The 18,713-nt window shown below is 36.4% G+C and overlaps 1 protein-coding gene and 1 long non-coding RNA gene across 2 annotated transcripts in view; one reads left to right on the plus strand and one right to left on the minus strand.

Annotated features, from left to right (window-relative positions):
• The window catches only part of LOC311140296 (NACHT, LRR and PYD domains-containing protein 3-like), a 633,219-nt gene that overhangs the window by 351,505 nt on the left and 263,001 nt on the right, over positions 1-18,713 (plus strand). The gene's annotated exons all lie outside the window — the stretch shown is intronic.
• Positions 1,333-3,172, minus strand: LOC311142711. The gene is made up of 3 exons (XR_014614368.1): positions 3,098-3,172; positions 2,214-2,291; positions 1,333-1,410 (listed from the first exon to the last, which is right to left on the minus strand). It is a non-coding gene; the product is annotated as an uncharacterized lncRNA (long non-coding RNA).

Consider the following 18,713-nt stretch of genomic DNA (forward strand, 5'->3'; position numbering starts at 1 on the left):
TGAACATCCTAATTACCAAATGAGGACTTGACGACTGAACACATCTGGAGTCAAGGTTCCTGACTTGGAGTTATCCTTTTGTTGTCAAAGAAAGCTCACAACCTTAAAAGTAATGTAAATGGATCAACTGCCATATAAATTAAATCACGCAAATTGACAAGAAATATGTTAAATGGGCAAAAACATTGCCCCAAAAATACAAAAAACATAGGCATTAGAGAGAATAAAGATTAATTTAATGTTTTTAGGGGCGGTTAGTTCTGTCAAATGGTCGGGCTAATTTTGTTTATGCTATGATATCGAAACAAGTTATGGGAATGTTGATATTGTGAACATTTTACACAAAAGGCTGGTTGTAATATAGTAAAAAGCCATGTAATTTATATATTGGAATGAACTGAGACAACAATTTAATTTAAATAGAAAAGATCTACAGTAAATGTGTAATAACCTGTTGGAAGGATGAAGTGGATCTCTGTCTCACTTCTGGGTCTGCTGAAGGTTGAGCTGGGATCTTGTCAGTTGGTGTCTGCAACGAAATACAACAACAACATGTCAGAAATATTGTGTTTTATAATATAGATCATATCTATTTAGTAAACTAATGATCATACTCAGTTCAGTCACAATATATTCCTACCACCTGTCAATCATAATCGCCTTTGGGGTGAAACTCATTGCTGAGGTCAAGGGCTGCATTGACCACAAATGTTAGGAAAGATAATTCATATGTGGATCTGGGCTTTTTATGCAAGACACTATAGAAATTGTTAAAACTGTACAATATCTGCTAACCAACAATATGAGGACTGTGTAACACACACACTCTACTCTGGTTGGGTTATACCATATCGGGACGTCATCTGAAACACATTTACGTCTAGAACAGCCTTAGTACCAAATGAGGACTTGACGACTCAACACATCTATAGTCAAGGTTCCTGACTTTGAGTTATCCTTTTGTTGTCAAAGAAAGCTCACAACCTTAAAAGTAATGTAAATGGATCAACTGCCATATAAATTAAATCACGCAAATTGATAAGAAATATGTTAAATGGGCAAAAACATTGCCCCAAAAATACAAAAACATAGGCATTAGAGAGAATAAAGATTAATTTTATGTTTTGAGGGGCGGTTAGTTCTGTCAAATGGTTGGGCTAATTTTGTTTACGCTATGATATCGAAACACGTTATGGGAATGTTGATTTTGTGAACATTTTACACAAAAGGTTGGTTGTAATACAGTAAAAAGCCATTTAATTCATATTTTGGAATGAACTGAGACAACAATTTAATTTAAATAGAAAAGATCTACAATAAATGGTTAATAACCTGTTGGAAGGATGAAGTGGATCTCTCTCTCACTTCTGGGTCTGCTGAAGGTTGAGCTGGGATCTTGTCACTTGGTGTCTGCAACGAAATACAACAATAACATGTCAGAAATATTGTGTTTTATAATATAGATCATATCTATTTCGTAAACTAATGATCATACTCAGTTCAGTCACAATATATTCCTACCACCTGTCTATCATAATTCCCTTTGGGATGAGACTCATTGCTGAGGTCAAGGGCAGCATTGACCACAAATGTTAGGAAAGATAATTCATATGTGGATCTGGGCTTTTTATGCAAGACTCTATAGAAATGGTTAAAACTGTACAATATCTGCTAACCAACAATATGAGGACCGTATAACACACACACTCTACTCTGGTTGGGTCATACCATATCGGGACGTCATCTGAAACACATTTACGTCTTGAACAGCCTTATTACCAAATGAGGACTTGACGACTGAACACATCTGGAGTCAAGGTTCCTGACTTTGAGTTATCCTATTGTTGTCAAAGAAAGCTCACAACCTTAAAAGTAATGTAAATGGATCAACTGCCATATAAATTAAATCACGCAAATTAATAAGAAATATGTTAAATGGGCAAAAACATTGCCCCAAAAATACAAAAACATAGGTATTAGAGAGAATAAAGATTAATTTTATGTTTTGAGGGGCGGTTAGTTCTGTCAAATGGTTGGGCTAATTTTGTGTACGCTATGATATCGAACGAAGTTATGGGAATGTTGATTTTGTGAACATTTTACACAAAAGGTTGGTTGTAATACAGTAAAATGACATTTAATTCATATTTTTGAATGAACTGAGACAACAATTTAATTTAAATAGAAAAGATCTACAATAAATGTGTAATAACCTGTTGGAAGGATGAAGTGGATCTCTGTCTCACTTCTGGGTCTGCTGAAGGTTGAGCTGGGATCTTGTCACTTGGTGTCTGCAACGAAATACAACAATAACATGTCAGAAATATTGTGTTTTATAATATAGATCATATCTATTTCATAAACTAATGATCATACTCAGTTCAGTCACAATATATTCCTACCACCTATCTATCATAATCCCATTTGGGGTGAGACTCATTGCTGAGGTCAAGGGCTGCATTGACCACAGATGTTAGGAAAGATAATTCATATGTGGATCTGGGCTTTTTATGCAAGACTCTATAGAAATGGTTAAAACTGTACAATATCTGCTAACCAACAATATGAGGACCGTGTAACACACACACACTCTATTCTGGTTGGGTCATACCATACCGGGACGTAATTTGAAACACATTTACGTCTTGAACATCCTAATTACCAAATGAGGACTTGACGACTGAACACATCTGGAGTCAAGGTTCCTGACTTTGAGTTATCCTTTTGTTGTCAAAGAAAGCTCACAACCTTAAAAGTAATGTAAATGGATCAACTGCCATATAAATTAAATCACGCAAATTGACAAGAAATATGTTAAATGGGCAAAAACATTGCCCCAAAAATACAAAAAACATAGGCATTAGAGAGATTAAAGATTAATTTAATGTTTTGAGGGGCGGTTAGTTCTGTCAAATGGTTGGGCTAATTTTGTTTATGCTATGATATCGAAACAAGTTATGGGAATGTTGATATTGTGAACATTTTACACAAAAAGTTGGTTGTAATACAGTAAAAAGCCATTTAATTTATATATTGGAATGAACTGAGACAACAATTTAATTTAAATAGAAAAGATCTACAGTAAATGTGTAATAACCTGTTGGAAGGATGAAGTGGATCTCTGTCTCACTTCTGGGTCTGCTGAAGGTTGAGCTGGGATCTTGTCACTTGGTGTCTGCAACGAAATACAACAATAACATGTCAGAAATATTGTGTTTTATAATATAGATCATATCTATTTAGTAAACTAATGATCATACTCAGTTCAGTCACAATATATTCCTACCACCTGTCTATCATAATCGCCTTTGGGGTGAAACTCATTGCTGAGGTCAAGGGCTGCATTGACCACAGATGTTAGGAATGATAATTCATAGGTGGATCTGGGCTTTTTATGCAAGACTCTATAGAAATGGTTAAAACTGTACAATATCTGCTAACCAACAATATGAGGACCGTGTAACACACACACTCTACTCTGGTTGGGTCATACCATATCGGGACGTCATCTGAAACACATTTACGTCTTGAACAGACTAAGTACGAAATGAGGACATGACGACTGAACACATCTAGAGTCAAGGTTCCTGACTTTGAGTTATCCTTTTGTGGTCAAAGAAAGCTCACAACCTTAAAAGTAATGTAAATGGATCTACTGCCATATAAATTAAATCACGCAAATTGATAAGAAGTATGTTAAATGGGCAAAAACCTTGCCCAAAAAAAAAAACATAGGCATTAGAAAGAATAAAGATTAATTTTATGTTTTGAGGGGCGGTTAGTTCTGTCAAATGGCTGGGCTAATTTTGTTTATGCAATGATATCGAAACAAGTTACGGGATGTTGATATTGTGAATATTTTACACAAAAAGTTGGTTGTAATACAGTAAAAAGCCATTTAATGTATATATTGGAATGAACTGAGACATCAATTTAATTTAAATAGAAAATATCTACAATAAATGTTTAATAACCTGTTGGAAGGATGAAGTGGATTTCTGTCTCACTTCTGGGTCTGCTGAAGGTTGAGCTGGGATCTTGTCACTTGGTGTCTGCAACGAAATACAACAATAACATGTCAGAAATATTGTGTTATATAATATAGATCATATCTAATTAGTAAACTAATGATCATACTCAGTTCAGTCACAATATATTCCTACCACCTGTCTATCATAATCGCCTTTGGGGTGAGACTCATTGCTGAGGTCAAGGGCTGCATTGACCACAGATGTAGGAATGATAATTCATAGGTGGATCTGGGCTTTTTATGCAATACTCTATAGAAATGGTTAAAACTGTACAATATCTGCTAACCAACAATATGAGGACCGTGTAACACACACACTCTACTCTGGTTGGGTCATACCATATCGGGACGTCATCTGAAACACATTTACGTCTTGAACAGACTAAGTACGAAATGAGGACCTGACGACTGAACACATCTAGAGTCAAGGTTCCTGACTTTGAGTTATCCTTTTGTGGTCAAAGAAAGCTCACAACCTTAAAAGTAATGTAAATGGATCTACTGCCATATCAATTAAATCACGCAAATTGATAAGAAGTATGTTAAATGGGCAAAAACATTGCCCAAAAAACAAACAAACATAGGCATTAGAGAGAATAAAGATTAATTGTATGTTTTGAGGGGCGGTTAGTTCTGTCAAATGGTCGGGCTTATTTTGTTTACGCAATGATATCGAAACAAGTTACGGGATGTTGATATTGTGAACATTTTACACAAAAAGTTGGTTGTAATACAGTAAAAAGCCATTTAATTTATATATTGGAATGAACTGAGACATCAATTTAATTTAAATAGAAAATATCTACAATAAATGTTTAATAACCTGTTGGAAGGATGAAGTGGATTTCTGTCTCACTTCTGGGTCTGCTGAAGGTTGAGCTGGGATCTTGTCACTTGGTGTCTGCAACGAAATACAACAATAACATGTCATAAATATTGTGTTATATAATATAGATCATATCTAATTAGTAAACTAATGATCATACTCAGTTCAGTCACAATATATTCCTACCACCTGTCTATCATAATCGCCTTTGGGGTGAAACTCATTGCCGTGGTCAATGGCTGCATTGACCACAGATGTTAGGAAAGATAATTCATATGTGGATCTGGGCTTTTTATGCAAGACTCTATAGAAATGGATAAAACTGTACAATATCTGCTAACCAACAATATGAGGACCGTGTAACACACACACCCTCTACTCTGGTTGGGTCATACCATATCGGGACGTCATCTGAAACACATTTACGTCTTGAACAGACTAAGTACGAAATGAGGACATGACGACTGAACACATCTAGAGTCAAGGTTCCTGACTTTGAGTTATCCTTTTGTGGTCAAAGAAAGCTCACAACCTTAAAAGTAATGTAAATGGATCTACTGCCATATAAATTAAATCACGCAAATTGATAAGAAGTATGTTAAATGGGCAAAAACATTGCCCCCAAAAAAAAAAACATAGGCATTAGAGAGAATAAAGATTAATTTTATGTTTTGAGGGGCGGTTAGTTCTGTCAAATGGTTGGGCTAATTTTGTTTATGCAATGATATCGAAACAAGTTACGGGATGTTGATATTGTGAACATTTTACACAAAAAGTTGGTTGTAATACAGTAAAAAGCCATTTAATTTATATATTGGAATGAACTGAGACATCAATTTAATTTAAATAGAAAAGATCTACAATAAATGTGTAATAACCTGTTGGAAGGATGAAGTGGATCTCTGTCTCACTTCTGGGTCTGCTGAAGGTTGAGCTGGGATCTTGTCACTTGGTGTCTGCAACGAAATACAACAATAACATGTCAGAAATATTGTGTTTTATAATATAGATCATATCTATTTCATAAACTAATGATCATACTCAGTTCAGTCACAATATATTCCTACCACCTGTCTATCATAATCCCATTTGGGGTGAGACTCATTGCTGAGGTCAAGGGCTGCATTGACCACAGATGTTAGGAATGATAATTCATAGGTGGATCTGGGCTTTTTATGCAAGACTTTATAGAAATGGTTAAAACTGTACAATATCTGCTAACCAACAATATGAGGACCGTGTAACACACACACTCTACTCTGGTTGGGTCATACCATATCGGGACGTCATCTGAAACACATTTACGTCTTGAACAGACTAAGTACGAAATGAGGACATGACGACTGAACACATCTAGAGTCAAGGTTCCTGACTTTGAGTTATCCTTTTGTGGTCAAAGAAAGCTCACAACCTTAAAAGTAATGTAAATGGATCTACTGCCATATAAATTAAATCACGCAAATTGATAAGAAGTATGTTAAATGGGCAAAAACCTTGCCCAAAAAAAAAAACATAGGCATTAGAGAGAATAAAGATTAATTTTATGTTTTGAGGGGCGGTTAGTTCTGTCAAATGGCTGGGCTAATTTTGTTTATGCAATGATATCGAAACAAGTTACGGGATGTTGATATTGTGAATATTTTACACAAAAAGTTGGTTGTAATACAGTAAAAAGCCATTTAATGTATATATTGGAATGAACTGAGACATCAATTTAATTTAAATAGAAAATATCTACAATAAATGTTTAATAACCTGTTGGAAGGATGAAGTGGATTTCTGTCTCACTTCTGGGTCTGCTGAAGGTTGAGCTGGGATCTTGTCACTTGGTGTCTGCAACGAAATACAACAATAACATGTCAGAAATATTGTGTTATATAATATAGATCATATCTAATTAGTAAACTAATGATCATACTCAGTTCAGTCACAATATATTCCTACCACCTGTCTATCATAATCGCCTTTGGGGTGAGACTCATTGCTGAGGTCAAGGGCTGCATTGACCACAGATGTAGGAATGATAATTCATAGGTGGATCTGGGCTTTTTATGCAATACTCTATAGAAATGGTTAAAACTGTACAATATCTGCTAACCAACAATATGAGGACCGTGTAACACACACACTCTACTCTGGTTGGGTCATACCATATCGGGACGTCATCTGAAACACATTTACGTCTTGAACAGACTAAGTACGAAATGAGGACCTGACGACTGAACACATCTAGAGTCAAGGTTCCTGACTTTGAGTTATCCTTTTGTGGTCAAAGAAAGCTCACAACCTTAAAAGTAATGTAAATGGATCTACTGCCATATCAATTAAATCACGCAAATTGATAAGAAGTATGTTAAATGGGCAAAAACATTGCCCAAAAAACAAACAAACATAGGCATTAGAGAGAATAAAGATTAATTGTATGTTTTGAGGGGCGGTTAGTTCTGTCAAATGGTCGGGCTTATTTTGTTTACGCAATGATATCGAAACAAGTTACGGGATGTTGATATTGTGAACATTTTACACAAAAAGTTGGTTGTAATACAGTAAAAAGCCATTTAATTTATATATTGGAATGAACTGAGACATCAATTTAATTTAAATAGAAAATATCTACAATAAATGTTTAATAACCTGTTGGAAGGATGAAGTGGATTTCTGTCTCACTTCTGGGTCTGCTGAAGGTTGAGCTGGGATCTTGTCACTTGGTGTCTGCAACGAAATACAACAATAACATGTCATAAATATTGTGTTATATAATATAGATCATATCTAATTAGTAAACTAATGATCATACTCAGTTCAGTCACAATATATTCCTACCACCTGTCTATCATAATCGCCTTTGGGGTGAAACTCATTGCCGTGGTCAATGGCTGCATTGACCACAGATGTTAGGAAAGATAATTCATATGTGGATCTGGGCTTTTTATGCAAGACTCTATAGAAATGGATAAAACTGTACAATATCTGCTAACCAACAATATGAGGACCGTGTAACACACACACCCTCTACTCTGGTTGGGTCATACCATATCGGGACGTCATCTGAAACACATTTACGTCTTGAACAGACTAAGTACGAAATGAGGACATGACGACTGAACACATCTAGAGTCAAGGTTCCTGACTTTGAGTTATCCTTTTGTGGTCAAAGAAAGCTCACAACCTTAAAAGTAATGTAAATGGATCTACTGCCATATAAATTAAATCACGCAAATTGATAAGAAGTATGTTAAATGGGCAAAAACCTTGCCCAAAAAAAAAAACATAGGCATTAGAGAGAATAAAGATTAATTTTATGTTTTGAGGGGCGGTTAGTTCTGTCAAATGGCTGGGCTAATTTTGTTTATGCAATGATATCGAAACAAGTTACGGGATGTTGATATTGTGAATATTTTACACAAAAAGTTGGTTGTAATACAGTAAAAAGCCATTTAATGTATATATTGGAATGAACTGAGACATCAATTTAATTTAAATAGAAAATATCTACAATAAATGTTTAATAACCTGTTGGAAGGATGAAGTGGATTTCTGTCTCACTTCTGGGTCTGCTGAAGGTTGAGCTGGGATCTTGTCACTTGGTGTCTGCAACGAAATACAACAATAACATGTCAGAAATATTGTGTTATATAATATAGATCATATCTAATTAGTAAACTAATGATCATACTCAGTTCAGTCACAATATATTCCTACCACCTGTCTATCATAATCGCCTTTGGGGTGAGACTCATTGCTGAGGTCAAGGGCTGCATTGACCACAGATGTAGGAATGATAATTCATAGGTGGATCTGGGCTTTTTATGCAATACTCTATAGAAATGGTTAAAACTGTACAATATCTGCTAACCAACAATATGAGGACCGTGTAACACACACACTCTACTCTGGTTGGGTCATACCATATCGGGACGTCATCTGAAACACATTTACGTCTTGAACAGACTAAGTACGAAATGAGGACCTGACGACTGAACACATCTAGAGTCAAGGTTCCTGACTTTGAGTTATCCTTTTGTGGTCAAAGAAAGCTCACAACCTTAAAAGTAATGTAAATGGATCTACTGCCATATCAATTAAATCACGCAAATTGATAAGAAGTATGTTAAATGGGCAAAAACATTGCCCAAAAAACAAACAAACATAGGCATTAGAGAGAATAAAGATTAATTGTATGTTTTGAGGGGCGGTTAGTTCTGTCAAATGGTCGGGCTTATTTTGTTTACGCAATGATATCGAAACAAGTTACGGGATGTTGATATTGTGAACATTTTACACAAAAAGTTGGTTGTAATACAGTAAAAAGCCATTTAATTTATATATTGGAATGAACTGAGACATCAATTTAATTTAAATAGAAAATATCTACAATAAATGTTTAATAACCTGTTGGAAGGATGAAGTGGATTTCTGTCTCACTTCTGGGTCTGCTGAAGGTTGAGCTGGGATCTTGTCACTTGGTGTCTGCAACGAAATACAACAATAACATGTCATAAATATTGTGTTATATAATATAGATCATATCTAATTAGTAAACTAATGATCATACTCAGTTCAGTCACAATATATTCCTACCACCTGTCTATCATAATCGCCTTTGGGGTGAAACTCATTGCCGTGGTCAATGGCTGCATTGACCACAGATGTTAGGAAAGATAATTCATATGTGGATCTGGGCTTTTTATGCAAGACTCTATAGAAATGGATAAAACTGTACAATATCTGCTAACCAACAATATGAGGACCGTGTAACACACACACCCTCTACTCTGGTTGGGTCATACCATATCGGGACGTCATCTGAAACACATTTACGTCTTGAACAGACTAAGTACGAAATGAGGACATGACGACTGAACACATCTAGAGTCAAGGTTCCTGACTTTGAGTTATCCTTTTGTGGTCAAAGAAAGCTCACAACCTTAAAAGTAATGTAAATGGATCTACTGCCATATAAATTAAATCACGCAAATTGATAAGAAGTATGTTAAATGGGCAAAAACCTTGCCCAAAAAAAAAAACATAGGCATTAGAGAGAATAAAGATTAATTTTATGTTTTGAGGGGCGGTTAGTTCTGTCAAATGGCTGGGCTAATTTTGTTTATGCAATGATATCGAAACAAGTTACGGGATGTTGATATTGTGAATATTTTACACAAAAAGTTGGTTGTAATACAGTAAAAAGCCATTTAATGTATATATTGGAATGAACTGAGACATCAATTTAATTTAAATAGAAAATATCTACAATAAATGTTTAATAACCTGTTGGAAGGATGAAGTGGATTTCTGTCTCACTTCTGGGTCTGCTGAAGGTTGAGCTGGGATCTTGTCACTTGGTGTCTGCAACGAAATACAACAATAACATGTCAGAAATATTGTGTTATATAATATAGATCATATCTAATTAGTAAACTAATGATCATACTCAGTTCAGTCACAATATATTCCTACCACCTGTCTATCATAATCGCCTTTGGGGTGAGACTCATTGCTGAGGTCAAGGGCTGCATTGACCACAGATGTAGGAATGATAATTCATAGGTGGATCTGGGCTTTTTATGCAATACTCTATAGAAATGGTTAAAACTGTACAATATCTGCTAACCAACAATATGAGGACCGTGTAACACACACACTCTACTCTGGTTGGGTCATACCATATCGGGACGTCATCTGAAACACATTTACGTCTTGAACAGACTAAGTACGAAATGAGGACCTGACGACTGAACACATCTAGAGTCAAGGTTCCTGACTTTGAGTTATCCTTTTGTGGTCAAAGAAAGCTCACAACCTTAAAAGTAATGTAAATGGATCTACTGCCATATCAATTAAATCACGCAAATTGATAAGAAGTATGTTAAATGGGCAAAAACATTGCCCAAAAAACAAACAAACATAGGCATTAGAGAGAATAAAGATTAATTGTATGTTTTGAGGGGCGGTTAGTTCTGTCAAATGGTCGGGCTTATTTTGTTTATGCAATGATATCGAAACAAGTTACGGGATGTTGATATTGTGAACATTTTACACAAAAAGTTGGTTGTAATACAGTAAAAAGCCATTTAATTTATATATTGGAATGAACTGAGACATCAATTTAATTTAAATAGAAAATATCTACAATAAATGTTTAATAACCTGTTGGAAGGATGAAGTGGATTTCTGTCTCACTTCTGGGTCTGCTGAAGGTTGAGCTGGGATCTTGTCACTTGGTGTCTGCAACGAAATACAACAATAACATGTCATAAATATTGTGTTATATAATATAGATCATATCTAATTAGTAAACTAATGATCATACTCAGTTCAGTCACAATATATTCCTACCACCTGTCTATCATAATCGCCTTTGGGGTGAAACTCATTGCCGTGGTCAATGGCTGCATTGACCACAGATGTTAGGAAAGATAATTCATATGTGGATCTGGGCTTTTTATGCAAGACTCTATAGAAATGGATAAAACTGTACAATATCTGCTAACCAACAATATGAGGACCGTGTAACACACACACCCTCTACTCTGGTTGGGTCATACCATATCGGGACGTCATCTGAAACACATTTACGTCTTGAACAGACTAAGTACGAAATGAGGACATGACGACTGAACACATCTAGAGTCAATGTTCCTGACTTTGAGTTATCCTTTTGTGGTCAAAGAAAGCTCACAACCTTAAAAGTAATGTAAATGGATCTACTGCCATATAAATTAAATCACGCAAATTGATAAGAAGTATGTTAAATGGGCAAAAACATTGCCCCAAAAAAAAAAAACATAGGCATTAGAGAGAATAAAGATTAATTTTATGTTTTGAGGGGCGGTTAGTTCTGTCAAATGGTTGGGCTAATTTTGTTTATGCAATGATATCGAAACAAGTTACGGGATGTTGATATTGTGAACATTTTACACAAAAAGTTGGTTGTAATACAGTAAAAAGCCATTTAATTTATATATTGGAATGAACTGAGACATCAATTTAATTTAAATAGAAAAGATCTACAATAAATGTGTAATAACCTGTTGGAAGGATGAAGTGGATCTCTGTCTCACTTCTGGGTCTGCTGAAGGTTGAGCTGGGATCTTGTCACTTGGTGTCTGCAACGAAATACAACAATAACATGTCAGAAATATTGTGTTTTATAATATAGATCATATCTATTTCATAAACTAATGATCATACTCAGTTCAGTCACAATATATTCCTACCACCTGTCTATCATAATCCCATTTGGGGTGAGACTCATTGCTGAGGTCAAGGGCTGCATTGACCACAGATGTTAGGAAAGATAATTCATATGTGGATCTGGGCTTTTTATGCAAGACTCTATAGAAATGGTTAAAACTGTACAATATCTGCTAACCAACAATATGAGGACCGTGTAACACACACACACTCTATTCTGGTTGGGTCATACCATACCGGGACGTAATTTGAAACACATTTACGTCTTGAACATCCTAATTACCAAATGAGGACTTGACGACTGAACACATCTGGAGTCAAGGTTCCTGACTTTGAGTTATCCTTTTGTTGTCAAAGAAAGCTCACAACCTTAAAAGTAATGTAAATGGATCAACTGCCATATAAATTAAATCACGCAAATTGACAAGAAATATGTTAAATGGGCAAAAACATTGCCCCAAAAATACAAAAAACATAGGCATTAGAGAGAATAAAGATTAATTTTATGTTTTGAGGGGCGGTTAGTTCTGTCAAATGGCTGGGCTAATTTTGTTTATGCAATGATATCGAAACAAGTTACGGGATGTTGATATTGTGAATATTTTACACAAAAAGTTGGTTGTAATACAGTAAAAAGCCATTTAATGTATATATTGGAATGAACTGAGACATCAATTTAATTTAAATAGAAAATATCTACAATAAATGTTTAATAACCTGTTGGAAGGATGAAGTGGATTTCTGTCTCACTTCTGGGTCTGCTGAAGGTTGAGCTGGGATCTTGTCACTTGGTGTCTGCAACGAAATACAACAATAACATGTCAGAAATATTGTGTTATATAATATAGATCATATCTAATTAGTAAACTAATGATCATACTCAGTTCAGTCACAATATATTCCTACCACCTGTCTATCATAATCGCCTTTGGGGTGAGACTCATTGCTGAGGTCAAGGGCTGCATTGACCACAGATGTAGGAATGATAATTCATAGGTGGATCTGGGCTTTTTATGCAATACTCTATAGAAATGGTTAAAACTGTACAATATCTGCTAACCAACAATATGAGGACCGTGTAACACACACACTCTACTCTGGTTGGGTCATACCATATCGGGACGTCATCTGAAACACATTTACGTCTTGAACAGACTAAGTACGAAATGAGGACCTGACGACTGAACACATCTAGAGTCAAGGTTCCTGACTTTGAGTTATCCTTTTGTGGTCAAAGAAAGCTCACAACCTTAAAAGTAATGTAAATGGATCTACTGCCATATCAATTAAATCATGCAAATTGATAAGAAGTATGTTAAATGGGCAAAAACATTGCCCAAAAAACAAACAAACATAGGCATTAGAGAGAATAAAGATTAATTGTATGTTTTGAGGGGCGGTTAGTTCTGTCAAATGGTCGGGCTTATTTTGTTTACGCAATGATATCGAAACAAGTTACGGGATGTTGATATTGTGAACATTTTAAACAAAAAGTTGGTTGTAATACAGTAAAAAGCCATTTAATTTATATATTGGAATGAACTGAGACATCAATTTAATTTAAATAGAAAATATCTACAATAAATGTTTAATAACCTGTTGGAAGGATGAAGTGGATTTCTGTCTCACTTCTGGGTCTGCTGAAGGTTGAGCTGGGATCTTGTCACTTGGTGTCTGCAACGAAATACAACAATAACATGTCATAAATATTGTGTTATATAATATAGATCATATCTAATTAGTAAACTAATGATCATACTCAGTTCAGTCACAATATATTCCTACCACCTGTCTATCATAATCGCCTTTGGGGTGAAACTCATTGCCGTGGTCAATGGCTGCATTGACCACAGATGTTAGGAAAGATAATTCATATGTGGATCTGGGCTTTTTATGCAAGACTCTATAGAAATGGATAAAACTGTACAATATCTGCTAACCAACAATATGAGGACCGTGTAACACACACACCCTCTACTCTGGTTGGGTCATACCATATCGGGACGTCATCTGAAACACATTTACGTCTTGAACAGACTAAGTACGAAATGAGGACATGACGACTGAACACATCTAGAGTCAATGTTCCTGACTTTGAGTTATCCTTTTGTGGTCAAAGAAAGCTCACAACCTTAAAAGTAATGTAAATGGATCTACTGCCATATAAATTAAATCACGCAAATTGATAAGAAGTATGTTAAATGGGCAAAAACATTGCCCCAAAAATAAAAAACATAGGCATTAGAGAGAATAAAGATTAATTTTATGTTTTGAGGGGCGGTTAGTTCTGTCAAATGGTTGGGCTAATTTTGTTTATGCAATGATATCGAAACAAGTTACGGGATGTTGATATTGTGAACATTTTACACAAAAAGTTGGTTGTAATACAGTAAAAAGCCATTTAATTTATATATTGGAATGAACTGAGACATCAATTTAATTTAAATAGAAAATATCTACAATAAATGTGTAATAACCTGTTGGAAGGATGAAGTGGATTTCTGTCTCACTTCTGGGTCTGCTGAAGGTTGAGCTGGGATCTTGTCACTTGGTGTCTGAAACAAAATACATCAATAACATGTCAGAAATATTGTGTTATATAATATAGATCATATCTAATTAGTAAACTAATGATCATACTCAGTTCAGTCACAATATATTCCTACCACCTGTCTATCATAATCGCCTTTGGGATGAGACTCATTGCTGAGGTCAAGGGCTGCATTGACCACAGATGTTAGGAATGATAATTCATAGGTGGATCTGGGCTTTTTATGCAAGACTCTATAGAAATGGTTAAAACTGTACAATATCTGCTAACCAACAATATGAGGACCGTGTAACACACACACTCTACTCTGGTTAGGTCATACCATATCGGGACGTCATCTGAAACACATTTACGTCTTGAACAGACTAAGTACGAAATGAGGACATGACGACTGAACACATCTAGAGTCAAGGTTCCTGACTTTGAGTTATCCTTTTGTGGTCAAAGAAAGCTCACAACCTTAAAAGTAATGTAAATGGATCTACTGCCATATCAATTAAATCACGCAAATTGATAAGAAGTATGTTAAATGGGCAAAAACATTGCCCAAAAAACAAACAAACATAGGCATTAGAGAGAATAAAGATTAATTGTATGTTTTGAGGGGCGGTTAGTTCTGTCAAATGGTCGGGCTTATTTTGTTTACGCAATGATATCGAAACAAGTTACGGGATGTTGATATTGTGAACATTTTACACAAAAAGTTGGTTGTAATACAGTAAAAAGCCATTTAATTTATATATTGGAATGAACTGAGACATCAATTTAATTTAAATAGAAAATATCTACAATAAATGTGTAATAACCTGTTGGAAGGATGAAGTGGATTTCTGTCTCACTTCTGGGTCTGCTGAAGGTTGAGCTGGGATCTTGTCACTTGGTGTCTGCAACAAAATACAACAAAAACATGTCAAAAATATTGTGTTTTATAATATAGATCAAATCTAATTAGTAAACTAATCATCATACTCAGTTCAGTCACAATATATTCCTACCACCTGTCTATCATAATCGCCTTTGGGGTGAGACTCATTGCTGAGGTCAAGGGCTGCACTGACCACAGATGTTAGGAAAGATAATTCATATGTAGATCTGGGCTTTTTATGCAAGACTCTATAGTAATGGTTAAAACTGTACAATATCTGCTAACCAACAATATGAGGACCGTGTAAAACACACACTCTACTCTGGTTGGGTCATACCATATTGGGACGTCATCTGAAACACATTTACGTCTTGAACAGACTAAGTACGAAATGAGGACATGACGACTGAACACTTCTAGAGTCAAGGATCCTGACTTTGACTTATCCTTTTGTGGTCAAAGAAAGCTCACAAGCTGAAAAGTAATGTAAATGGATCTACTGCCATATAAATTAAATCACGCAAATTGATAAGTACAGTGAGGGAAAAAAGTATTTGATCCCCTGCTGATTTTGTACGTTTGCCCACTGATAAAGACATGATCAGTCTATAATTTTAATGGTAAGTTTATTTGAACAGTGAGAGGCAGAATAACAAACAAAAAAATCCAGAAAAACGCATGTCAAAAATGTTATAAATTGATTTGCATTTTAATGAGAGAAATAAGTATTTGACCCCTCTGCAAAACATGACTTAGTATTTGGTGGCAAAACCCTTGTTGGCAATCACAGAGGTCAGACGTTTCTTGTAGTTGGCCACCAGGTTTGCACACATCTCAGGAGGGATTTTGTCTCACTCCTCTTTGCAGATCTTCTCCAAGTCATTAAGGTTTCGAGCCTGACGTTTGGCAACTCGAACCTTCAGCTCCCTGCACAGATTTTCTATGGGATTAAGGTCTGGAGACTGGCTAGGCCACTCCAGGACCTTAATGTGCTTCTTCTTGAGCCAATCCTTTGTTGCCTTGGCCGTGTGTTTTGGGTCATTGTCATGCAGGAATACCCATCCACAACCCATTTTCAATGCCCTGGCTGAGGGAAGGAGGTTCTCACCCAAGATTTGACGGTACATGGCCCCGTCCATCTTCCCTTTGATGTGGTGAAGTTGTCCTGTCCCCTTAGCAGAAAAACACCCGCAAAGCATAATGTTTCCACCTCCATGTTTGATGGTGGGGATGGTGTTCATGGGGTCATAGGCAGCATTCCTCCTCCTCCAAACACGGCGAATTGAGTTGATGCCAAAGAGCTCCATTTTGGTCTCATCTGACCACAACACTTTCACTTAGTTCTCCTCTGAATCATTGAGATGTTCATTGACAAACTTCAGACGGGCCTGTATATGTGCTTTCTTGAGCAGGGGGACCTTGCGGGCGCTGCAGTCCTTCACGGCGTAGTGTGTTACCAATTGTTTTCTTGGTGACTATGGTCCCAGCTGCCTTGAGATCATTGACAAGATCCTCCTGTGTAGTTCCGGACTCATTCCTCACCATTCTCATGATCATTGCAACTCCACAAGGTGAGATCTTGCATGGAGCCCCAGGCCGAGGGAGATTGACAGATATTTTGTGTTTCTTCCATTTGCGAATAATCACACCAACTGATGTCACCTTCTCACCAAGCTGCTAGCGATGGTCTTGTAGCCCATTCCAGCCTTGTGTAGGTCTACGATCTTGTCCCTGACATCCTTGGAGTGCTCTTTGGTCTTGGCCATGGTGGAGAGTTTGGAATCTGATTGATTGATTGCTTCTGTGGACAGGTGCCTTTTATACAGGTAACAAGCTGAGATTAGGAGCACTCCCTTTAACAGTGTGATCCTAATCTCAGCTCGTTACCTGTATAAAAGACACCTGGGAGCCAGAAATCTTTCTGATTGAGAGGAGGTCAAATACTTATTTCCCTCATTAAAATGCAAACTAATTTATAAAATTTTTGACATGCGTTTTTCTGGATTTTTTTGTTGTTATTCTGTCTCTCACTGTTCAAATAAACCTACCATTACAATTATAGACTGATCATTTCTTTGTCAGTGGGCAAACGTACAAAATCAGCAGGGGATCAAATACTTTTTTCCCTCACTGTATGTTAAATGGGCAAAAACATTGCCCTCCCCCCCAAAAAAATATAGGCATTAGAGAGAATAAAGATTAATTTTATGTTTTGAGGGGCGGTTAGTTCTGTCAAATGGTCGGGCTAATTTTGTTTACGCTATGATATCGAAACAAGTTACGGGATGTTGATATTGTGAACATTTTACACAAAAAGTTGGTTGTAATACAGTAAAAAGGCATTTAATTTATATATTGGAATGAACTGAGACATTAATTTAATTTAAATAGAAAAGATGTACAATAAATGTATAATAACCTGTTGGAAGGATGAAGTGGGTTTCTGTCTCACTTCTGGGTCTGCTGAAGGTTGAGCTGGGATCTTGTCACTTGGTGTCTGCAACAAAATACAACAATAAATATTCTGTATTATAATCTAATTAATTAAAATTGAGAAAATCATCAGTGTATATACACTGCTCAAAAAAATAAAGGGAACACTTAAACAACACATCCTAGATCTGAATGAATGAAATAATCATATTAAATACTTTTTTCTTTACATAGTTGAATGTGCTGACAACAAAATCACACAAAAATTATCAATGGAAATCAAATGTATCAAACCATGGAGGTCTGGATTTGGATTCACCCTCAAAATTAAAGTGGGAAACCTGCTCCTGATGAGGTGGCGGATGGTCTCCTGAGGGATCTCCTCCCAGACCTGGACTAAAGCATCCGCCAACTCCTGGACAGTCTGTGGTGCAACGTGGCGTTGGTGGATGGAGCGAGACATGATGTCACAGATGTGCTCAATTGGATTCAGGTCTGGGGAACGGGCGGGCCAGTCCATATTATCAATGCCTTCCTCTTGCAGGAACTGCTGACACACTCCAGCCACATGAGGTCTAGCATTGTCTTGCATTAGGAGGAACCCAGGGCCAACCGCACCAGCATATGGTCTCACAAGGGGTCTGAGGATCTCATCTCAGTACCTAATGGCAGTCAGGCTACCTCTGGCGAGCACATGGAGGGCTGTGCGGCCCCCCAAAGAAATGCCACCCCACACCATGACTGACCCACCGCCAAACCGGTCATGCTGGAGGATGTTGCAGGCAGCAGAACGTTCTCCACGGCGTCTCCA

This window comes from Coregonus lavaretus (genome assembly GCF_964263955.1).
Source record: "Coregonus lavaretus genome assembly, chromosome: 2".
In the NCBI taxonomy this organism is placed as follows: domain Eukaryota; kingdom Metazoa; phylum Chordata; class Actinopteri; order Salmoniformes; family Salmonidae; genus Coregonus; species Coregonus lavaretus.